This window comes from Erithacus rubecula (assembly GCF_903797595.1).
Source record: "Erithacus rubecula genome assembly, chromosome: 4".
In the NCBI taxonomy this organism is placed as follows: Eukaryota; Metazoa; Chordata; class Aves; order Passeriformes; family Muscicapidae; genus Erithacus; species Erithacus rubecula.
Genome location: NC_136686.1, coordinates 27767746 through 27776218, shown reverse-complemented (window position 1 = coordinate 27776218; position 8473 = coordinate 27767746).

The following is an 8473-nucleotide window of genomic DNA, read 5'->3' as shown; positions in this document are numbered from 1 at the left end:
GCCATCCCTGAGTGTATGTAATGAAAATGAGGATGGTTTGGCCCGGAGTCCTGCAGGTGTTCATTTATCATCAGTAAAATATTGAAATATTTTTTTGCTGGAGATAGGACATTGAGTATCAAGCTCCAAAGAGAAGAACAAATCTGTTCTTTCCTGCATTCCTTGTCCTGCTTATCCATCTGATTCCTCCTACACTCATCTGGCCATGCTGCTGTAACACACTTTTCACACGAGTGAAACTTGCCCTCAGTTTAAATGTCTAGCATGAGACCCCCAAATGACCTTTGTAAGACTTCAGTATGAACCAGATTTATCATTGTCTACTTGAGAGCTGAGTTTAACCCTAGAGAAGGCTTTGCAAAAGCCTAGGGATGGTCATTATGACACAAGTGGTTGTAATAAACCACTTTATGTAGAAGACACAATTTTGCCAGTGGCAAATGCTTCACAACTTGAGAGGTAGTAGATATACATGCAAACTTCACAGCAGACTTTCTGCTACAGACTCTTTAACTCCATAGCTATATTGCAAAAACAAAGCTTAGCCCATAAGGTGACAGAAGTGCCCACAAGGCTCATCATATTTGCCACAAAACTCATGTGTGTTCCAAAGTAAGCTGGGATCTACACTTTGAAGCAACAGTGTCTTTATGATTTCACTAGTAAAGAAGAGATAGAAGGTAAAGGGACAATTTGCAGATTTAAACCTAAGGCAGATTCCTGCCTATAACCTGATCCTATCTCTTAACTCTTTATTTAGAAACATTCTCACAAAAAATACGCAGTGAAAATCAAGGGATTTTGCAAACGGTGTCTAATTCTGTTTATACAAAGCTGTCAGGTTTCGAAACACCCCTGCTCCCCTGGCAGCCCATCTCTGTGGGATGCCACAGCACCGTGGGATTCCCCCAGCTCCGTGGAATGCCCCTGGCACCCTTTTGACCCGCGGGAGGGGCACACAGGGAAAGGTCCCTGTGCCCCAGCCCTTGCCCAATCCCCTCACCCCTCAGGTGGACTCCCCTGGCCTCTCAGCCAGCCACACATGCTGTCTCCTTTTGTAGAGCCGTCAGTCAGGATAACGTCCTTGACCAGGCAAATCACAGCCACTTTTCAGCTGGAAACAATGCTCGAGCCACAACACGGCATTGTGCTCAAAGTGGATTACACAAGCAGGGCTGTCTGCCTGGCATGATATTATTATATCAATAGGACTTTTCTTTCTCCCGGAAAACGTAAGCTCTGTTATCTTTTAACAAAGAAACCCAATGCCAACCTGCTGCCAGTCGGCACATTTAGCACAACACTGTTGCTTTTCTTGGAAAGCAATAACAGCTGTGGCTTTTTTGTGACAAAAGAGTCAGGGGCTCCACTGAGGAGAGAGGAGAGAACTTCATCAGTGGTCCACATTCCTCTTTTCAAATCTGGCAGTGAGCAAACCATAAAACGGAGGTCACACGAGTAAAACCCTGCCTGACACAAAATCCTGCTCCAATACAAAGTCCCTGTGTGCCAGTGGAAACCCCCAGCAAGTGGGTGCAGGCAGTGGTGACAGCCCATGGATGGTGGGGTCATGTCCCTGTGCTATCAGTGGGGTCTGTGTCTGGAGCTGATGGTGAGGCAGGAGGAAGAAGAGTAGGCCAGGGGAGGCAGCAGTGGAAAAGTGGCACATGCCAAGAAAACTCTTTTGCTGTGTTTTTCACTGCTGCTGAATGATGTGGAGACCTCACCACTGGCCTGCGAGGAGTCACTGAGAGCTGAAACATTCCCTCAGGTCAGCTGATTCCTCTTAGTCCTTGGGTTTGTTACATTCAACAATTTCTGGATGAATTTTTCCCCTGAAGCAATTTTGCACCACCATTGCCTTACAGTCTCTGTTATCTCTCTGGCTCCAGATGGGCTATTTATTTCTCATGACATGACTTCACTTCCAGTGAAGTTTCAGAGCACTTGATTCCTGTAAAGCAGCATTAAAAGGCTGTCACTGCTGTGACCATTGATTGTGGATAAAAGCAAACATTATTTCATCTGGCTGCATCAATCTGTCGTGTTTGCCCATCTGTGGTTTTGCCTGACAGTTAAATTAATTTATCATTAGAATAAACCCCTTTCAAAAAACGGGAAAAGTGAGGCCATATGTTGGGTTGAGTTTAGTTTAATTTGAGATGCCTGCTTGAATATACCAAAGGAAATTTGTGAATAACATTCCCAGTTCATGCTGGGAAATATGCCTGTCTTTGCATATACTGAATGTATCTGCTTGCAAGGGGGGCTGGAAGACAAGCCAAATACATACCCAGCTATCACAGGAACATTGTTCAAGGTATGGTCTGGTCATATTTGTCTCTGTGCATGTCAAATGGAGCCCTGTGGAATCAGTGCAGGGCTTTGGCATAAACCAAGCATTAAAAGGTGGCCCAGTAGAGGACACTGGTTTAGTGGTGCCTGTCAGCATGTGTAAATGTTTGCAGCTTAGAATCTGTGCTCTTTAGCATAGGTTTTTCCTATCCTTCTCTATTGTTCATCTGTGGGTTGTATTTCCAGAGAATAATCTCCTTTCCAGTTTGAAATGATCTAATCCTAAATTATTCCATCCCTGCTGGCCTGGCAGTCACTCCATCTCCTCCGTCGCCTTCACTGCGCTGCTTCTTGTACAAGATGAGACATTTCCTAATTTGGTGCTCAGTTTCCTTCTTCCCGGAAGTATCTGCTCTGCCTGGGCCAGTATTTGTGGAGCTGCCTGTGCACCTTGCCTTGCAGACAGGAAGGGGCTTGGAGCCCTGACACAAGCCAGAAATCCTGGTTGCCTTGGATGGAGGGTGTGTGCAATGCAAAGCAGCACCAGTCCTCCCGTGGGTCCCCATTCTGCTGCAGTGCTTGTAGCATCCCCAGGCATGCACCACCTTCCACACAGGAGAAGGTGACCCAGAACTGGGTCAGAGATGCTGGGTGTACACTGGCATAAATCACTGAGCCTCTAAACATGAATGAGCCAGTCAGCTGTAGTTCATTACCACCTTAGTCATTACTTTGCAAATATTTGGACTTCTGCCAGAATTCATCAACATATTTCTGGATTCCAGGAGTGTCAGGAATTCATACCAGCTGTTCATTAGTCACTGCTCACCACTCAACTTACTCATGCTAGGGAATGTCGGTGTTTGCTTTGAGAATTAGAAACCATACTGGTTCACCCACAAGGCACCCCAGTCACAAAGGTTCATTAGTGGAGCATGTTAGTCAACTTTTTGTAGGACACCCATAGGCGGAAAATTATTTGCCCAGACAGTCAGCTAATGTTCAAAAAAAAATACCCCAAATGCTTCAGACTCATTTCCCAAACTTCATACTCCCTGCTGCGTGACTGCCCTGAGTGGCTCTGACCAGGGGATCTGCAGGGGGCTGGTGCTAGGCTTCTGCTTGTCACTTAATTGCTGCTCAAAGCTTTTTTGAGTGTCTGCTTGTCATTTCAGGGGTACTTCAGGCCTAAAGTCCACATTGCACAAGGCCCTGGAGCAGAGCCCAGAATCAGCTCCTGCCTCATTGCACTGCTGCATCCAGCTCTGTCTCCTGAGGTGCCCTGATCAGATTAACTTGTCCCTCCTGAAGGTGAAGCTCATACACTGAGGTGGCTCTGAGTGGCTCTGGAGCTGCTCCTCCATGAGGACAGGCTCCCCAGGGAAGTGGTCACAGCACAAGTCTGGCAGAAATTCAAGAAGCTTTTGGACAATACTCTCAGGCACATGGTGTGACTCTTGGGGATGGTCCTGCTCAGGGCCAGGGGCTGGAGTTGATGGTCCCTGTGATTCCCATCTGCTCCAACAGGCAGCATTACCTGGTTATGGTATTTGGGGCTGGATGACTGTAGGTGTTGCTCATTTACAAGAGATGGGTTTGCCTCTAAACCAAATGTTCCCAGCATATAGAAGTCTTTCTCATAAGCTCACTCATGTCCCATCTTTGCTAAAAGATCTCAAGTGGAAAATTACTGAGGAAAAACTGAATGGTGACTGTGGAGTCCAGTGCACCAAATATTTGTGTAGATGAAAGGAAATTGCCTCTATTACAGGGAGATAAAGAAGGTACAAACACAGAATTTAACTAAATGGTTGATTTTCTCCAGTTAGTCCAAAGGAAAGCTCTAATTTCCCTAGAAAGGACAAAAGAAAGAAAAAAGCACAGCCCAAGGCAAGGGAGGAAAAAAAGACATTAAAAAGCATAAGACAGTATTTCCCATTATGAAAGGGGCTTTTTGGAGACATAATGCTCAGACCTACATTATTACAAGATTTCTTGTGATTTATGACAAATCTTATAGCTGACAGAAAATACTTGACATAATTCATTTAATATTACAAAAGGTCTTTGGAACAAGCTAGCACAAGCTTTAAACTTTCAACTTTGGATAAATTAAAATTCTTACACGAAGAGGCCATAAAGACAGCACGTGTCCCAGCAACACTGTGAATGTTATGGCTGTTGTGTGGACATATGCAAAACAGTTGCTGTTTTTAGGAATTGTCCTTTAGTCTACTGTTTCAGAATAATCTTGAAAATTAACTTGGGGAAAGAAACCCAGAATTCATATGCATTCTTACTTTCAAAAATGTAAGCAGTCATGGCTGCTCACTGACCACTAAAATCTGCTGTCAGACAGTTCAGTGTCAATCCCACTGGACATTGCTTTTCTCAGCCCAAAATACAGAGCTTCTGTGAGTAGGAGGCCACAAACAAACCCACACAATTACTCACCAAAAAAAGCATTGTCCCAAGATAGAAAATATAGATCACTGACCCTTTGCAACTGAGTCACTGCTGGCTTTTCTCCAAGCTCTGTTTTGAACCTGTGCTTTTGGGTCAGTCTCTGTATTCCTTGGCAGGCTGGGATAGTTTGATTATTTTCATTATGTCTATATTCCTGTTAAATAAGTGTACAAAACATAAAGTGTTCCACATCAGCTTGCCATTCAAAGAATAGTGAAGTTTGCTCAGATTTAGGGGTGTGCTGCTGTAGCAATGAGGAACATACTGTATGTTAAATAAAGCAGGAGACCCAAATGAGTATTGCTTTATGTGGAACATTTTAGAATTTTTAGTGGAGTGTCTTTTAAATAAAAGTAGTTTCCTACTGGTATGAAAATTCTATTTAAGTCACTCTAAAAGACCCAAACCACTTACATTTTTGGTTTTTTTTTTGTTGTCTCTGACCTTTCTATACTAGAAAGGAGAAATAAAGACTATAGGGTAAAGGAGAAACTTCAGTTTAGATCAGCAAACATGAATGCAATGTTGCTTTATAAGTTGGAGGATGGGTAGAGAAAGAAACCTTTACTTAATTTTAAACCATATCAAATCCCAGGACTTGTTCTGTAACTGTGGAAAGGGAATTAATGTCTTGAAATGTGCTTAGAAATCAGAAATTATTTTCTTAGTTAAGTAAGAGACATTTCAAACACATCAACAGGTTTTTATGGAACAAAAAATCTTTTTTTAACTGACCTCACTAGATACTAGTGATACAGACCTCTGCTAGATACATGTATGGAGCTAGTGGCTTTATGCCTTTTTTTCATTTCCCCTTTCATCTCCTACTTCTGTCCTTTGTTCTCCAGTGACTTTCTGAATGGCAGCTTGTTTTTCTTGGCTGCCTCTCAAGAACGTCAGTCGACATTGGATCAATGAATCTCATCTTCTTTGATTTCAAACCAATTTTAAACCCATTAAAAATCTAAGCCATTTGTCCTGTAGAGTTCCCACTCCTGCCTGGCCTCCAGAAGCTCAGATGTCTTATTTAGGCAAGGGCAGCAGGGTGCCAAAATCCCTCCCAGTTTGTGGTCTGAGCTTTGTCCCCTGCATTGCAGGGCAAGGTGCTGCAGTGCTCTGGTTACACAAGGCTGCTACAGCCCATGGCCTGACCCTGGCATGAAAAAGGGACCTGGGGAACCCCATTGTCACAAACCCTCTCCCCAAAGCAGCATGTTTTGGTGGTGCATTGAGGGTGGATGGGATGCAGGCCATAGATTTCAGATTTCCTGCAGACATTTCTGAGCCAGGGATCTATAGGGGGGATTAGGATGTCACTGGCCTACAGAAGCAGGGAAAGTTCATTCCCACCACCCAGATCTGCAGTGGTCTGTTCAGGACATAAGGAAAGTGTTGAATTCTCCTTGAATCCCCTCACACTGGGAAAATCCTCCCCTTGCCAATGATGAAGTGAAGCCCTGCTCTTCAGCCTGGCTGTCAGACTGTTTCCTTGCTGAACTTCTGGGAGTTTACATCCATGGCCCTGCCCACGTCTCACAGTCACTCCAGCTGTTAGAAATGTCTAAATTTATCCAGCATGAAATGTGAGTAAGTGGCTTTGTATCAGCTCATATCTCTCCAGATGTTTGTGTCTCATCTGTCAGGAATGTATTTAGAATTCTGTCCAATGCCAAAATCACAAAGCTATAAAAATATTTCCCGCCTTAATAATTCCTGAATCATTCTGAAATTTCCTCTTAAACATTGCTTATCTCTCTTTATCCTTTTCCAGTGATTTCTTCTCTCAAACCAAGTAGAATATTATCTCAGTCATAATTCAATCATTTAATGTCCCATCTCTGAGAATGGCCAAGGTCTGGTGAAGAGCCAAGTAGGCTCAGAATGGAAAACTATAAAATTAAATTATTTGACTATGATTAGAGATACTCCCCAGAGTTTAGTGTCTGCTATGTGTCTTAAAAATGTTTTGAAGCTGTCTATTGCTACAGACTCTTCATTCATATGCAGCTATGTATGTGTTTGTTTGCTTCTCTTAAAAATCTTAGCTGTGCAGGGCAGCACATTCTGTTTTATGGTCTGTAAAAATACAGAAACTAGGACATGGGAAAAGAAGTCTCTCGTATGTCTCACTCTTGCAGTGCTGTTATATCCTTGTATTATCCAATATTTTGTTTTTAATGGAGTTGGAAATCCCCTAAACTTCTTTAATTTGTTCTTTCACTCTATATTTAATTTAACTTTTTCTGGCATTCAGTTATGATTTTCTTTTGTGTGCACAGCTGCACACTGTACTGCCTTGAACAACCATACCATGGCTCATTTGCTATCAGTATTTCTCTCCAGTTCTTGTTCAGCCAGATCAGCTCCATTGTCTGTGCTTCTAGCAGAGGTCTGTCTTCCCTCTTTGTTTCCTGCTGTTCTTACATGAATCCCATCAGCACATCAGCATCTTTCCAACAGTGGGGTTCCCAAGTTGGTGAACAGACCTCTAGGTCCTTTCTAAGGAGTTTTTCTGTTACAGAAGAGGTCTTAGGGTAAAGGGAACATGAATTCATTGCCTGGGTTATTGGAGGGCAGTGAGCCTAATCCCCCTTGCATCATAAAACTCAAACTAAACGACTAGGCTTTACCATGGTTTAGCAGTGCCTAAATAAGTCAGAATGCAATTTCCACTGGGACTAGGGCCACAAGCAGACAGAAGTTTTGCAGATCAAAGTGTCCTGTCATCTTCCTTTTAGGCATCCTGCCATCTTCTTGTCCATATTTTCCTGAGTGAGCTGTCTGTGCACACTGTAAGGAGATGGAAAAAGCTGGGTGCCCAGGAATGGCACTACAGAGATCAGGACACTGGAGGTCCAGGACATGAGTAGGTAATTCATCATGCTGGATGGATCTCTATGTCATATCAGCATCTACCATATCTTTGGACTGTAATGTGCCTATCATGCATATGGCTTATGGGACCCTAATGGCCTGACCTGAAGGACAGGTCACTCTTGGGATCCTGTACGTGCCCCTGGGTGCTGGAGTGCTGCTGATGCTCACCTGGAGCAGGGCTCCTGTTCAGTAGTCGTTGAAAGAAATCTCATTCTCATGAATGAGAACCACTCTGCAATTCCAACCAGTAAGCACTAAGTGGAAATTACCAGGGAATTTGTTTATAAACTGCTCTACTACTCCTACAAAGCCAAAATTACTCCCATGTTCATCTGTCAGAGATTTTATGGTCATGATAGTGGAAACATGCCACAGCTTGCTGGACTTCGTTGTTTTCAGATGCTAAGCACAGCAGTCACTTTGTAACTGCAGTCACTGTGTTTGCCCTGTGAAGGAGGGGTTTCAAGGCTCTCAAAGGACACTTTCTAAGAAGTCTAGACTCATTTTATAAAGACAGGAAACACAAAGAGTGATTGTCTCATATTTTTTCATTCTGCAGATGACTTGGCTTTTGGACTGATGCTTTATAGCACAAAAGGATACTATAATGACCCAGAAGAGTGGAATCTGTCATGCTTGAGCATTTCCTTTATTGTCTAGTATTCTTTAGGGATAATTTCTTATGCACAGTCTTATACTAGTTTTGTAATAAAAAATACCAGCAGAAGGGGAATGAGAGAAGTGGGTGGGTATGAATAACAGATCAGGGAAGGGAAGACAGATACCAGGTGCAAGCTAGAGGCATACAATTGGGTTTTTTAACAGGAGGGTATTA